This window comes from Odocoileus virginianus, chromosome 33 (assembly GCF_023699985.2).
Source record: "Odocoileus virginianus isolate 20LAN1187 ecotype Illinois chromosome 33, Ovbor_1.2, whole genome shotgun sequence".
In the NCBI taxonomy this organism is placed as follows: Eukaryota; Metazoa; Chordata; class Mammalia; order Artiodactyla; family Cervidae; genus Odocoileus; species Odocoileus virginianus.
In genome coordinates, this window is record NC_069706.1 from 35,021,551 (window position 1) to 35,036,765 (window position 15,215).

Here is a 15,215-nt window from a genome sequence, read left to right on the forward strand (position 1 = left end):
TTTGCCAACAAAGGTCCGTCTAGTCAAGGCTATGGTTTTTCCAGTGGTCATGTATAGATGTGAGAGCTGGACCATAAAGAAAGCTGAGTGCCAAAGAATTGATGCTTTTGAACTGTGGTGCTGGAGAAGACTCTTGAGAGTCCCTTGGACTGAAAGGAGATCCAACCAGTCCATCTAAAGAAAATTAGTCCTGAATATTCATTGGAAGGGCTGATGCTGAAGATGAAACTCCAATACTCTGGCCACCTGATGCGAAGAACTGACTCATCTGAAAAGACCTTGATGCTGGGAAAGATTGAAGGTGGGAGGAGAAGGGGACAACAGAGGACAAGATGGTTGGATGGCATCACCAACTCAATGGACATGAGTCTGAGCAAGCTCCAGGAGTTGGTGATGGACAGGGAAGCCTGATGTGCTGCAGTCCATGGGGGTCACAAAAGTCAGATATGACTGAGCAACTGAACTGAACTGACCCATTCCCTCAGACTTGTTTTGCACTCCACGCCCTTGCTGGGGAAATATATTTTGTTTTTCAACTTCAGAACAACTTTACCTAGAAAGTCCTTGGTTACAAGTGTTCAATTTCCTAAGCATTTCTGAAGATTTACCATACGCAAGGGCTTCCCAGGTGGCACTGTGGTAAAGAATCCGCCTGCCAATGCAGGAGATTCAGGTTCGATCCCTGGGTCAGGAAGATCTCTCAGAAAAGGAAATGGCAATATACTCCAAAATATTTGCCTGGGAAATCCTATGGACAGAGGAGCTTGGAGAGTTACAGTCCACAAGGTCGCAAATGAGTCAGACAAGACTTAGTGACTAAAACAACACAAATACACATGGTGTCACCCTAGGCTGAGGGGAATAAAAAGATGAGAAGCGTGATTCCAGTTTTTCCATAAATCATTACAGAACAGAGCAGATGTTCCAACAGTTCTAAGGAGGTTTCAACGTGAGTGCTGGGGCAGCCCCAAGGCAGCTTCCAGGAAACGGCCCCCATGGAGCTGTAGCATCAGAAGAATCAGGACCTGAACAAGAGGCAGCAAGCAGGGAGTCCAAGAGACCACTCTTTTGGCTGGCTTTCTCCCAGCTGGGAGGCTAAATAACTCCTGTAAGGCTTGGTCTCTTTCATTTCTTTCGGAAAAGTGGGGGAAAAAAAAAAAGTATCTTTTCCAGCTATGCCAGAACCGTCTTCCACCATCCCAATATCCAGGTTCCACATCTCCTGCCGACACTAGTGCTTCATCCCCACCCAGTTTGTCTTGCTTCCATTTCTCCCCGTTCCAACACGAACAACATACCAAGGTCAACTAAGTATTGCCAAAGTCTGCTGCTGATCACTCCGTCCTTCCCCTCAGTTACTCTCAGTGAATCCTTGATATCTACTGACTTAGCGTTCAAACAACACACTCCGCTGGACTTTCCACTTCCATTACTTTTCTCTTAGTAGTAGTGATCCCCTCTATTTCAGCGTATTCGGCCCATTAACGTTCCCGTTAACATAATACCCATTAACTTGGGGTGTGACCTTGCATCTTTACTCCTTCGCTAGGACAAATCTCCCACCTTTATCAACCTCAACTGGTCAAATTTTCACTCACCTTCAAGATGTACACTGTTTCCTGACACTCCAAGTTAAAGAAGATATCTTCCTCCTCTGAACACTGTTGGGACTTTCTCTGCCAGGCGTGTCTACTCTCCTTGTATTACCATCACCCGAGTTTCTATCACCGCCTCCCAACTAAACCTTAAGCCCCTCGAGGGCAAGGACTCTTGTTCACTTTTCTTCTAAAGAACTGAGCAGACCTTAATTCTGTTAAATTGGAGAGAAGCAATAAGAACAACTATTTCAGCTCCCCTTGTCATCTTACTGCCTTCAGTGGCAACTAGGGATCAGCTGGGCCATGAACATCTCATTCACTCAGACTGAGAACTTCATCTCTGATTCTCCCCTTACGTAAGTACATTCATCTCCAAGCACCAGGGAGATGCAATTCTTTGTTCATACTTATTTTTCTATCTAGTTCTGTGAAGAATGGCTTCCTCTCTTTGGTTCCCTACCTTCATTTTCCTCCTCTCCTTCACAAGTCCATCTCCAACCCTGCTCTCAGATTCTTCTTCCTGAAACTCCATAGAGCCTTGCAATCCAACACTCCCCAGCACGTGGTCCCAGCTTCCCCATCAAGCTTCATTTCCCCTCAATTTCCTCCCCTTCCCTGCATGAACCTTATCTATCTGGCAAAATGACTCTAACTCAGTATTTCCTAAATGTCTTATATTTTGACTGTCATCCTTTTCTCACATCATAATGCCTGGGATTTCCCTCCCAGTCTTCACTGACTTTTCAAATCCTCCTTACCCTTCAGAGCTAAGCTGAAACGCAACTTGCCCCTCATCTGTTCAATTCAAGAAGCCTCTAGCAGGCATAATAGTAAGAACCAATGTTAACTGGTCTACCAGGCATTTCACACAACACTCTTAGACGGTAGTACAACTGTGGTCACAATGTATAACAATGAAACTAAGGTTGATAGATGTTAAGAAACACCCATGGTCACAGAGCAATTAAATGGTTAAATCAGGATTTGAAATGAGTTCTGTGAGACTCAGTTCAGGTTCCAACCATCACACCAAACTCACTTAAGCAATGGGACAAACCCTGTTATAGTGAAAGCAGCACAAGCTGGAACACCTGAATTCTAGTCTCCTAGGATGAGTAAGTTACCTGTCCCTGGGTGAGCTGTTTAACCTCTCTGACTCCCAGTATCTTTATTTGTCAAACAGGGGTAGGGTAGGATCAGAGGAGCAGAAAACTATCTCTGGGGTCCCTTTGAGTTTAAACCATTCTGACACACTATCCGATATAGATAAGATTACCCCCGTAACTGGTTCTCACCAAAGGGAAATACAAAAGATTTTCTTACAAAAAAGGCTTGGAGTTACAAGCTCAGTTTATTTCAGAGGCTATTTTCTAAACAGGCCAGTATCTTTTCCAGGGTATAGTTTTGACATTTTAAACTGCCCCCCCCCCCCCCATTTTTGAGAAGCACTCTGAAATGTTTTAAAACATGAAAAAGCTACCTTTAAAAGATAACTAAAAAAAAAAAAAAAAAAGATAACTAGGGGAAAAAAAAAGATAACTAGGTATACTGAGAATTCCAAAAGAATACTGATACTCAGAATAAAAAAGAAAGATTTAACATAACACTCATCTGTATTTAGATACAGTATAAAGTTAGCAAAAATTTAAAAGCTTAGATCAAGTAGAGAATCAGCAAAAGCCTAAGGTATTGATTAGTGAGCCTTCCTGTTTGTATTTTAAGACCGGTGAAAACAGCCTGAAATAATGAACAAGAATCATGCATATTAATTCAGAGACAATACAAACTTGGAGAAACATTCTGGGGCAATTTATCATCATGGCTCCCTAAGTAATAATGCTATTTCTCCACATGTGGCTGGCAAATACAGTAACAGGGCTTTGTTGACTGGTTACAATGAATCCTCCACAATTCAATTCAACAAGTATTTATTGACCACCTCCAATCCGCCTGGCAATGGCCTGTACAATAAATGCTTTCTTTGGTCTCAGGCCATGTAACAGCGGCTCTCTATAATGAAAGTATCTTATTGTGTACTGGAGGCACTGTAGGAAGGGGAGGGCAGGGGGCAGTGTCAGGCTGAACTGTAGCTGAATTTTTCAATTACAATGACTAAAGCAAATAATCTCAAAGTTGGAGGGGCCTTTGGAGAAAACCTAATCTGATGGATGACAGAGCTCAGAGTTGGCAGAAGTGTCGTCTTATCCAAGGTCACTCAGTTCATCAGTCTCCTAACGGTCCCGTGCAATTGCCACAAGTTCCTTTCACTCTTCACCCTTCCAAGTCAGGCAGAGTAACTACTACCCAGAAATAAAAAACGCACCTAATCTTCCGGACGGCTTGTTTTCAAAAGCCTTCGAAATATGCCCTAAAGCTGAGACAGAGTGAGACGTACGTATCATCTCTCTTAGACCAGAATCACTTCTCCATCCACTCAGACTAGGCTTCACACGCTCTTTAATCACCGCTCGGGGGACAGGGTGAGGAGAAGCAGGTGATCTGGAAACACATACTCGGCATCTTGAAACGTGTCCGTTTCTCAGCCTTCCGCATTTTTCACCTGAGATCTTTCAAGGACCCCGAAAATTAAAAAAAAAACAAAAACCTCTCACTGGAATAAAAGCAAATGGCGACTAAAGCAGGGAAGGAAAAAAAACCAACAGAGGTCGGTTCGCTAGCGACCCGGTTCTCAAAAACACCAAGCGAAGACGAAGACGTTGCAGGTGAGGGCCCGGAAGGGGCCCGCAGACAGCCGTTCCCCCAGGTCTCCCAGGACCTCCTGCCAAGGTCCGAGGCCCTGTCCCTGCCTGGGCCCCCGATGGGGCGGAGTCGGCTACCCTGAGGGACGGCGCTGCCTACGGCCCGGCCTGAGGAGGGGACAGGGGCACGGACTCGCTGCTCGCGGCGCCCGGGCCGCCAGGAGAGGACCCCGGGTTCGCAGCTGCAGAGCCCACCCCCACGCACACAACCCTGCGGCCCCGCCCGCTCCCTCAGAGGCCGGCCCCAAATCTCACCGTGAGCCCCGGGAGCGGCTGGGGGCGCTGGGCGAGAAAAGGGAGTTGACTCTGGGGCTCAGGCCGGCCGAAGGGCGCCGCGCTCAGCTCCAGGCCCTCCTGACGCCTCGACACAGACACAATGAGTCACAAAGGCCGGAAGTGTGTCAGCACCTCGCCTTCCGGGACTGCGCCGCGCTTCCGGGTTCTCTCTAGGAGGGCGGGAGGATTCGACATCTCTGTTTCCCCAATGCTGGACCTGTCTACTGCCCTGCACTGGTGCAGCCTCCCGCTTTGGGGGTCTCCTCCCGCAGCCTGTGCGCCCCCAAGTTAGGGCTGGGGACGAAAGGATTGTGTCTTTTCGAGATACAAACAGACTGTCCAACTCTGACACCAGTCCATCTGATAATTCGATTTCTCCTTTTTCACCTTGGGCAGTCCTTGTAGTAATTAGACTTGTTTTCAAGCAATAATACTTAGTAATTGTATGTTTGTGGCAGAGGAGCTGAAAGAACGATGTACACAGAGGAGATCAAAGTTAAGCCATGGGTGGCTCAGTTTCACAAAACTATGCTGGTAGTTCCTCTCCAGCCCTGAAGGTGTCTGCCAATTGAGTGGGTGGTATTTTCAAATAGTTGGCTTGTGGATAAAGAACGTCTTTCTATGCCCAAGCTAGTCATAAGGTTCTATGTTCTGCTCATGTGATATATGCTATTATAACAATTTAAAAGACGTTTTCAGAATAATAACAGGCACTTTTGCCTTCAAGGTGCTTTCACAACCTACAACAATTATGGCCTTCACCTGGCAAGATAAGACAGAAGTAATACTCTACCTGCTGAGCAAGAGCACCCACAGACTTTAATGATTGTGACTTTGCTCTATATTCCAAGGCAAGTTCTGGGGAGAGACTGAACTTAGTAGCTTGGCTGTATGACTCCTATAGTTTGAAGAGTACTTTGAAAAAAGATTTGAAAACTAAAAGTCAATTACAGTATTGTTAAATGAAAAGTGCAAAATGGAGAAAAGTAATCACTTATAATCCTTCCACCCTAACCCAATTATGATGGATTTATCTCTTTCCTATCTGTTTTCGTATGTATGTGTGTGTGTATGTGCTAAGTCGCTCCAGCCATATCCAACTCTTTTTGACCCTATGGACTGTAGCCCACCAGGCTCTTCTGTCCGTGAGATTCTCCAGGCAAGAATACTGGAGTGGGTTGTCATGCCCTCCTTCAGGGGATCTTCCCAACCCAGGAATGGAACCAGTGTCTCTTACATCTCCTGCATTAGCAGATGAGTTCCTTACCATTAGCACCACATGGGAAGCCCTTTCCTATGTATATATTTTTATTTATTATTTTAAACATGATTCAAAATTATAGATTGTATCGGATAGGTGGCTGATATGTTTGAAGTACCTGCTACATTCATATTGTGTGACTACTTTTTGGACCAAATTGATGGGATCAGGTTTGGGCACTTTTTGGAAGCACAGTTTATATGCTGACCACTGGGATTACAGAGGTGGTCTGGTCTGAGAGCTCTGAAGAATGGAACAGTAGGGAAGTGAAGCATCTAGATCTCCTTTCTTGGGGAGTTCAAATGTGAGACAAACAGAAAACCGGGGCCAGGCAGAAATCAACCAGCAAAAGGCATTAGGTGACAGAAGCCACGAAGCTGAGGGTGTCATGGGTTAGCAGTGGCTTCAAGGCTGATGCACCAATGGCAGACTGCACAGAGGGGAGCCCGCCCGCAACTACCGAGAATGAGCAGGTGACCGTCTGAACAGCCTGTAGGCCCCAGTTCTGTGCGGTGCCTGAGTTTGCTGCAGACGGTATTGATTCCTCCTCCCCATTTCCCTGTGTATCCTTACAATAAAGTCCTTGCCGATAAAAGAGACTTAGTTGGTTCCTTGTCATCTAGAAAAGCCAGATGTGGTTGATGTGAAATTATGTGTACTACTTTAAAAAGCTTAATTATCATATCACTGACATTTACAATTCTGCTACACAGAATGGATAAGCATCATCTTAATAGCTAAATAGTTCATTCCTATATTTCTAGACATGCTGAATACTTTGAAAATTTTGCTAGGTTAAGAAATATTTAAATGAAGATTTTTGTGCAAATGTCTTTTGGATTGTTTAATTAGTACAGATTCTGACAGGTGAATTAATATTTATATGTACACATACATACATATACATAAAAAACATCATTTATACTTGCCAAGATATGGAAGCAATCTAAGTGTCCATCAACAGGTGAATGGGTTAAGAAGATGTGGGGTGTGTGTGTGTGTGTGTGTGTGTGTAGATATACAAAATGGGAAAATACTCAGCCATAAAAAAGAACGGAATTTTGCCATCTGCAACCACATGAATGGACTTAGAGAGTATTATGCTAAGTAAAATAAACTGGACAGAGAAATACAAATACTGTATGATATTTGTATGTGAAATTAAAAAAAATACAACATTTATATGTGGAATCTAAAAAATACAACAAACTGGGGAATGTAACATGAAAGAAACAAACTCACAGATACAAAGAACACACTAGTGGTCACAGTGGGGAGAGGAAAGGAGAGAGGGAATGCAGTGGTGGGGAGTAAAAGGTACAAACTATTATGTATAAAATAAGCCACAAGGTTATATTGCACAACCCAGGGAATATAGCCAATACTTCATAACTATAAATGGAGTAGACCCTTTAAAAATCATGCATCAATATAGATCTGTAACTTATATCAATGATATACTTCAATAAAAAATATATGTATAACCATATTTCTTCCCCAGAGAGGTTTAATTCTTATCTTTGTGCTGCAGCAAAGTTATTTACACCAGAAGGGTGACAAATGTCCTTCCATTGATCTTGCTTAATTTATTGAGTCACATCAGCATTATGGCAGAACTTATTTATTCATAGCCATTGATCATGATATATTATGTATCAGGGATTGTGCTTGTTTTGGAGGATATGATAGTGACACTGCACTAGTATTCTAGAAGTTTGCAGTCTGGTGGGGATATTAAACCGATGTATGAGTCACCAAAATACAAAGTGAAGTGGTGCGTGTACCCAGAGCTGCAGAAATACACTTCTCTGCCTGATTGCGGGCTTCCCAGAGCAGAATTCAGGGTTCTCTGGGGTGCCTCTTTCCAAGGTAACTCTCTGGTGGTAGAGAAAGGACTGTCTCTGTCAGGCACAGGGAACTCTACTCAATACTCTGTTTTGACCTGTAAGGGAACAGAACCTAAAAAAGAGCAGATGTATGTACATGTGTAACTGATTCATTTTGCTGTGGAAACTAACAACTATACTCAAATAAAAAATTAATTAAAAAAAAAGGAAAAGGGGGTGTCTAAGCCTGCTCCGTGGTCAGCAGTGATGCATGCAGCTTCTCTTCCTGTTGCCCCTAAGTCCCACATTTTTATTCTATTGAACATCGATTTCTCTTTATGCATGTCCAGCCACCCCACCCCCAAGTGCCCACAGGGGCCAGGCTAGCCAATGGCTGGGATATATGTGACTGTTACCTGAGCTCGTAGTGAGACTGTGGTGAGTTGCCCATGTGTTGAGCACACACTCTGGCCAAGGGAAGCATTCACCCTTCAGGCTATTGCTGCCAAGCTGGGTGTGGACTCAGAATTTCCAGAGGGGCTAATTCTTCCAAGGAGAAAAGAGAAATGGGATATTTAGTTGAAGTTTCTCAATTTTCACACAGTGCCTCCTCCCCCACCCCCTGCAAATTGCCTTTGATGTAACTCCAAACCTACAGTTAATAGAACACAAAATACAAGACACGTCTGAGTTGGGCTAGAAACTGGAAAGCAGCCAAACGAATCCAGGGCTTCCTCTAAACATCTGTGTAGTTTAAAAAGGAAAAGGATCATCACTGCTGCAAGGAGTTTGCAGGGTGAGGAAACAAAGTGTGGATGTGTAAACACACCCAGTCGGCACGGGGTGACTGGTCATGGGGAGAACTGTCATTCATGGCTACCTGATCCTTAGAGCTGCTGGTTCCAGGAGTCATTTTTTTTAATATTTGTTTTTATATCTTTATTTACTTATTTATTTGGGGCTGTGCTGGGTCATCACTGCTACAATATGGGCCTTCTCTAGTTGTGGCAAGCAGGGGCTCCTCTTTGCTGTGGTCCACCAGCTCTAGGTGCGGGCTTCATTAGTTACGGCGTGGGGCTCAGTAGTTGAGGCTCTCAGGCTCTAGAGCACAGGCTCAGCAGTTGGGGTGCATGGGCTTAGTTGCTCTGAAGCATGTGGGATCTTCCCCAGCCAGAGACTGAACCCATGTTCCCTGCACTGGCAGGTGACTTCTTAACCACTGGACCACCAGGGAAGTCCATCCGGGAGTCACATTCTAATGATTATTAACAGGCTCTCAATGTTGAGAAAGAAGAGACTATAGAGGGTTTAATTAGAATTTTTGGAGGAAAGGAAGTGAGGTCTTATAAGGAGCAATTTGTCAGGAAGGTGGAGAAAGATCTTAATGTAGGTTGGTTAAAGGAACAGTGGCAGGGGACTTCCCTGGCAATCCAGTGGTTAAGACTCCATGCTTCCACTGCAGAGGGCCAGGGTTTGATCCCTGATTGGGGAACTAAGATACTGCATGCCACACAGTGTGGCCAATTTTTTTTTTTTTTTTAAGGCAGGCAGAACTCAGGTGTATTGAAGGCAAAGAAAAAGACAAACAGACAAACAAACTCAAAACATACAAGCAAAACTCCCACATCCGCCCCCAGCCCCCACCCCAAACCAGTAGTAGTTTAGGCAGGAGATGACGAGAGATCCAGCAGGGAGGAAAAACTAACTTCTAAACGAGACTTGGTAAGAATGTTTGTACAAGCATAAAGGCAACTGTACTTTGCAAGCTGTAAAAACAAAGTTGCACGTTAGTTGTCAGAAAAGCAGTTACTGAAGGATGGATTGGTGAGAGGAGGGGGAGACAGGATTTGACAGGGAGGGGAAAGAGTAGGAGGTGAGGCTGGTCATGTGCAGAGTTGGGTGCTGGGGCTGGGCTAAGGTGGGAGGGAGCAGAGCCGAGAACTTCCAGTCGACTTCACAGGTCAAAGCAATTTGGACGGAGCAGGGCAGCTGGACTTAAGGGACAGAGGTGGAGAGAGAAAGGGGAGGCAGCTGGGAGTGATGCCTATTGGGTGGGTTTGGTGTTTGGGGTTAAAAAGGGAAGATAAAGAAGTGGGAAGAAGGAGCTGGGACCGTTCTTGGAACTCGGGTCATGGCTTCCGGTAGAAACCCACAGTTTTAATGCAGGGAGATAAGGCACAGAGGAAGCAGGAACAAATGAACTTGAAGGAAGCTTCAGCAGTCCCATAACATCTTCCCTCACCACCATTTCGCTGGTGGTAGAAGAGTGCGTGATCCACACAGTCAAAGGTTTTGGTGTAGTCCACAAAACAGAAATAGATGTTTTTCTGGAACTCTTGCTTTTTCAATGATCCAACAGATATTGGCAATTTAACTCTGGTTCCTCAGTCTTTTCTAAATCCAGCTTGAACATCTGGAAATACACGGTTCAAGTACTATTGAAGCCTAACTTGGAGAATTTTGAGCATTACTTTGCTAGCGTGTTAGATAACTGCAATTGTGTGGTAGTTTGAGCATTCTTTGGCATTGCCTTTCTTTGAGGTTGGAATGAAAACTGACCTTTCCCAGTCCTGTGGCCACTGCTGAGTTTTCCAAATTTGCTACCATATTGGTGCAGCACTTTCACAGCATCATCTTTCAGGATTTAAAATAGCTCGACTGGAATTCCATCACCTCCACTAGCTTTGTTTGTAGTGATGCTTCCTAAGGCCCACTTGACTTTGCATTTATTGACTATGCCAAAGCCTTTGTGTGGATTACAACAAACTGTGGAAACCTCTTCAAGAAATGGGAATACCAGACCACCTGACCCGCCTCCTGAGAAATCTGTGTGCAGGTCAAGAAGCAACAGTTAGAACTGGACGTGGAACAACAGACTGGTTCCAAATTGGGAAAGGAGTATGTCAAGGCTGTATATTGTCACCCTGCTTATTTAATTTATATGCAGAGTACATCACGCAAAATGCCGGGCTGGATGAAGCACAAGCTGGAATCAAGATTGCCAGGAGAAATATCAATAACCTCAGATATGCAGATGACACCACCCTTATGGCAGAAAGCGAAGAAGAACTGAAGAGCCTCTTGATGAAAGTGAAAGAGGAGAGCAGAAAAGTTGGCTTAAAACCCAACATTCAGAAAACTAAGATCATGGCATCCGGTCGCATCACTTCATGGCAAACAGATGGGGAAACAATGGAAACAGTGACAGAGTTTATTTTCTTGGGCTCCAAAATCACTGCAGATGGTGAATGCAGACATGAAATTAAAGACACTTGCTCCTTGGAAGGAAAGCCATCACCAGCCTAGACAGCATATTAAAAAGAAGAGACATTACTTTGCCAACAAAGGTTCATCTAGTCAAATCTATGACTTTACCAGTAGTCATGTATGGATGTGAGAGTTGGACTATAAAGAAAGCTGAGTGATGAATTGATGCTTTTGAACTGTGGTGTTGGAGAAGACTCTTGAGAGTCCCTTGGACTGCAAGAAGATCCAACCTAAAGGAAATCAGTCCTGAATATTCATTTAAGGGCTGATATTGAAGCTGAAACTCCAGTACTTTGGCCACCTGATGTGAATAACTGACTTATTGAGAAAGACCCTGATGCTGGGAAAGATTGAAGGCAGGAGGAGAAGGGGACAGCAGAAGATGAGATGGTTGGATGACATCACTGACTCGATGCACTTGAGTTTGAGTAAGCTCTGGGAGTTGGCGATGGACAGGGAGGCCTGGCGTGCTGCAGTTCATGGGGTCACAAAGAGTCAGACATGACTGAGCAACTGAACTGAACTGAACTGAACAAGAGTGTGTATGTTACATGTGGCTTCATATGACTGGTCCACATAAAGCTTCATCTGGTGCCCAGGGAACACCCCACTGGTGGTACCCATGGACAGACCCCATGGTCTGGGCACAGTGCCTTGCAGCTCTCCGGGAGCCACCTGGAAGGCCGTTACATACAGGAACAAGCTCTCTGCACACCTTGCTTAACAGCCAAGTGGGAGGCAGGGACAGAGTAGAAAAGGCGTATCATCTGCAGTCACTGGGCTGCTGCCTCTTGTTGCGTGTGTGGTTTCGTGGCAGTAACTTGACTCTATGTGTCAGTTCCTCATCTGTAAAACAGGGATGATGTTGATCACAGCTTCCCACCTCCGTGCTGTCTGGAAGGTCATGTGAAATGGGGAAATGACAATGCTTTGCTGACTGCAAAGTACCTTATGGTGCTAAACATCACCATTTCTTGAGCGCTGAAAACTGCATTTCTTCCCACCTTGAAAAGCCCAAGATGACTTATTTGGTGTGGGTATGAATTACAGGGGGAAAAGTTAGCACTGTTTTGAGAATTTTCCCCAAATTCGCCATATTCACTCTCAAAGGAATGACAAGCTACAGGGGTTATTGTCAGCCACCTGTTGCTCTGGGTAAGCCATGAGAAAATCACCATGGGAAAAGAATAAAAACAAAATATAGCAATACAACATAATCCAGATAAAAGTACATCAGGTTGATCAGTTGGGGTTGTCATGCCCTGCTAAACTAAGGAAAAACATAGTGTGGACCTTGGAACGCTCGGTCAGTGCAAGTTCAGAACACTGCTTGTGCACACACCAAGATGTTTTCCCAAGGCATATGTGGGTCTATGACCTCCAGCTAGGTGATAGCCTTGTACAAGAAAATAACAGATAGTTTCAAGTAATCAATAAAATGGGAGAGGTGTCCAGGGACACAGGAGGCTGACTTCATGTAGCACAACAGATCCTTTCTGCTTGCCAAGACACTAAATAAAAGTGATGTGACTCTGAGGAACAGGGGTCTTGGCCCAAGAGGTCTTGAGTCCCCGGGTCCCATCTTTAAAACTTTAATTCTGTCTTGTTTCTTTTTCCCAAACTATGAATCAACCACTTTCGATCCCTACCTGCTGTGCTGGCCGCAGCAAGTGGCGCCCAACGTGGGGCTCGAAAGTGAAGGATCACCAAGAGCGAAGCTGCACCTTTGTTTCAGTTCAGTTAGTCGCTGAGTTGTGTCCAACTCTTTGCGACCCCATGGACTGCAGCATGCCAGGCCTCTCTGTCCATCGCCAACTCCTGGAGTTTATTCAAACTCATGTCCATTGAGTTGGTGATGCCATCCAACCATCTCATCCTCTGTTGTCCCCTTCTCCTCCTGCCTTCAATCTTTCCCAGCATCAGGGTCTTTTCCAATAAGTCAGTTCTTCGCATCAGGTGGCCTAAGTATTTCAGCTTCAGCATCAGCCCTTCCAATGAATATTCAGGACTGATTTCCTTTAGTATGGACTGGGTGGATCTCCTTGCAGTCCAAGGGACTCTCAAGAGTCTTCTCCAACATCACAGTTCAAAAGCATCAATTCTTCGGCACTCAGCTTTCTTTATAATCCAACTCTCACATCCATACATGACTACTAAAAAAACCATAACTTTGACTAGATGAACCTTTGTTGGCAAAACAATGTCTCTGCTTTTTAATATGCTGTCTAAGTTGGTGATAACTTTTCTTCCAAGGAGCAAACATCTTTTAATTTCATGTCTGCAGTCACCATCTGCAGTGATTTTGGAGCCCCAAAAAATCGCCGAGAGCAAAACTGCACCTTTGGGGAGGACAAATTTCCTTTAGCTCCTCTTCCTCCCTCTCCTGTCTTAACTGATGGAGTGACTCAAGATTTTCCTTCCTTGCCACAGACAACAGTTCTGTCACCCCTCCAGAAAAGTATTTTGGTGGGCTCAACAGGAGGGTGACTTGGAGGCTATGATTATGATATTTCCAATGACTATATGGAACGAGTAGCTCCTGGGAAAGATACTAATAACCCTAATGGGGTGTATGAGGCTGTATACAGACAGATCCCCTTCAAAATACTAAAGGGACTTAAGCAAGCTGTTCAAAATTATGGAGTAAATTCTCTTTTTACCTTGGAAATAGTGCAGGGACCAGCTGAGGGTTCCCATTTGATTATGGTGGCTCATGACCAAGCCAGACAGATCCCCATCTCTTTAGATCAATTGGTACACAGTGAAAATTGGGGGAGAACTCAAGATCAAGTGCTTATGGAAGACCAGGCTATAGAACAGGTGAGGCAATACTGCATAAAAGCCTGGGAGAAAGTAGCAGTTAAAGGACAGGCTTTCTTTACTTTAAGAGAAGACCTCACGTCCCCGGAGGAGAGACAATCCTTGCTGGGACACCTTATCAGTCTACCCCTGTCATCAGAGCCTACTAGAACACTCTCTGGTTTAAAGTTTAGCTATGAAACTATGACTACAGAAAAGAGAGATGACATTTTTGACACTGAATGGCCATGATACTCTTTAGACTTCAGGAAAAAAACTTCGGTTAAAATAGAATCTTGCTTGAAGTTGAAAAACTGGTTCTTCTTGCATGCGCAATTAAAAAAAAAAAGTTGCCTTGTTAAAATACTTTTTTGGAGCTCCAATTCTGCCTGAGAAACAAAAACAGACCTGGGAAAAAACCTAAAGTTAACTCTTATCATGTCCTTGGGATACAAAACCCACTCTATCTGGGACTACAGCCATAAACAAATTGGTAGAACTCAAACCAAGAAGAAAAGAAGGGGCAAAGAGACATTTTAAATATCAAGCAAAAAAAAAAGAGAGACATTTTAAATATCAAACAGAAAAGTATGAGATCTCTGTCTATACGTCTGTCTAAATGTATGTGTGTCTCAGTGTGTGTCTTCATCCTTGGACACACAAGGATGCTAAAGGCTGATTGGCCAATGAGCTCTATTTAACTGACCTAAAGAGAAGTAAGTGCTTATGAATCAAACAATTCTAAAATCAAAAAATTAAACTAAAATGCATTTCAGGCTTCTGTGAACTGGGAAAAATTCACTATTGAATTGATACCTGGTACTAATGTTTCTTTATTGACTTTGTGAAGATACTTTTGCAAATGACATAGCTTTGGGTGAGTTATATTTACTAATCTACAAAATGATATAAAGTACAGTTCATGGTTGCTGAAAGAAAGTAGGATGTGTGTTTTTAATAAAAAGGTATAAGGAATGGAATTACATTCTAATAAAGAAAAGGGAAGTACACCTGAATTTACACATGGCTGTTTTCTGAATGGGCAAATAGAGTGATGAATACAGAAATATAAAAAAGGTTTGTGGCAAGTGGAAGAGAGTTTTGTGCATGATACAGGTTTCTTAAGACATTAAAGTGCCTTTGAAATCTTTTATTGTTACTTTGACTAAGTGAATAACTATTGTTTCACAATGAATATAAGCTGGTACCAATCTGGAATTTGATTTTCTCTTCCCGTTAAAAAACAAAGTTTTCTTGAAATATGGCTTTTGAAAACAGACTATGTAAATTTGTCTTTAAGTGATTCATACTTGCTTTTAAAATCTTTTGTTACTTTGATAAAATCAATGAGTGTTATTTCACAGTGACCTATGGAAACTCCGGCACACATAGACAAAGCTTATTCTGCTTCTAGAAAATAAACCCCTCA

The 15,215-nt window shown here is 43.7% G+C and overlaps 1 protein-coding gene across 1 annotated transcript in view; it reads right to left on the reverse strand.

Annotated features, from left to right (window-relative positions):
• ZKSCAN1 (zinc finger with KRAB and SCAN domains 1) overlaps positions 1–4,748 on the reverse strand; it is a 31,576-nt gene extending 26,828 nt beyond the window's left edge. The window contains exon 1 of the mRNA XM_070460679.1: positions 4,613–4,748. The gene's annotated coding sequence lies outside the window, so the exon portion shown is untranslated. The remainder of the gene's footprint in view (positions 1–4,612) is intronic.
• Between the last annotated feature and the right edge of the window lie 10,467 nt (positions 4,749–15,215).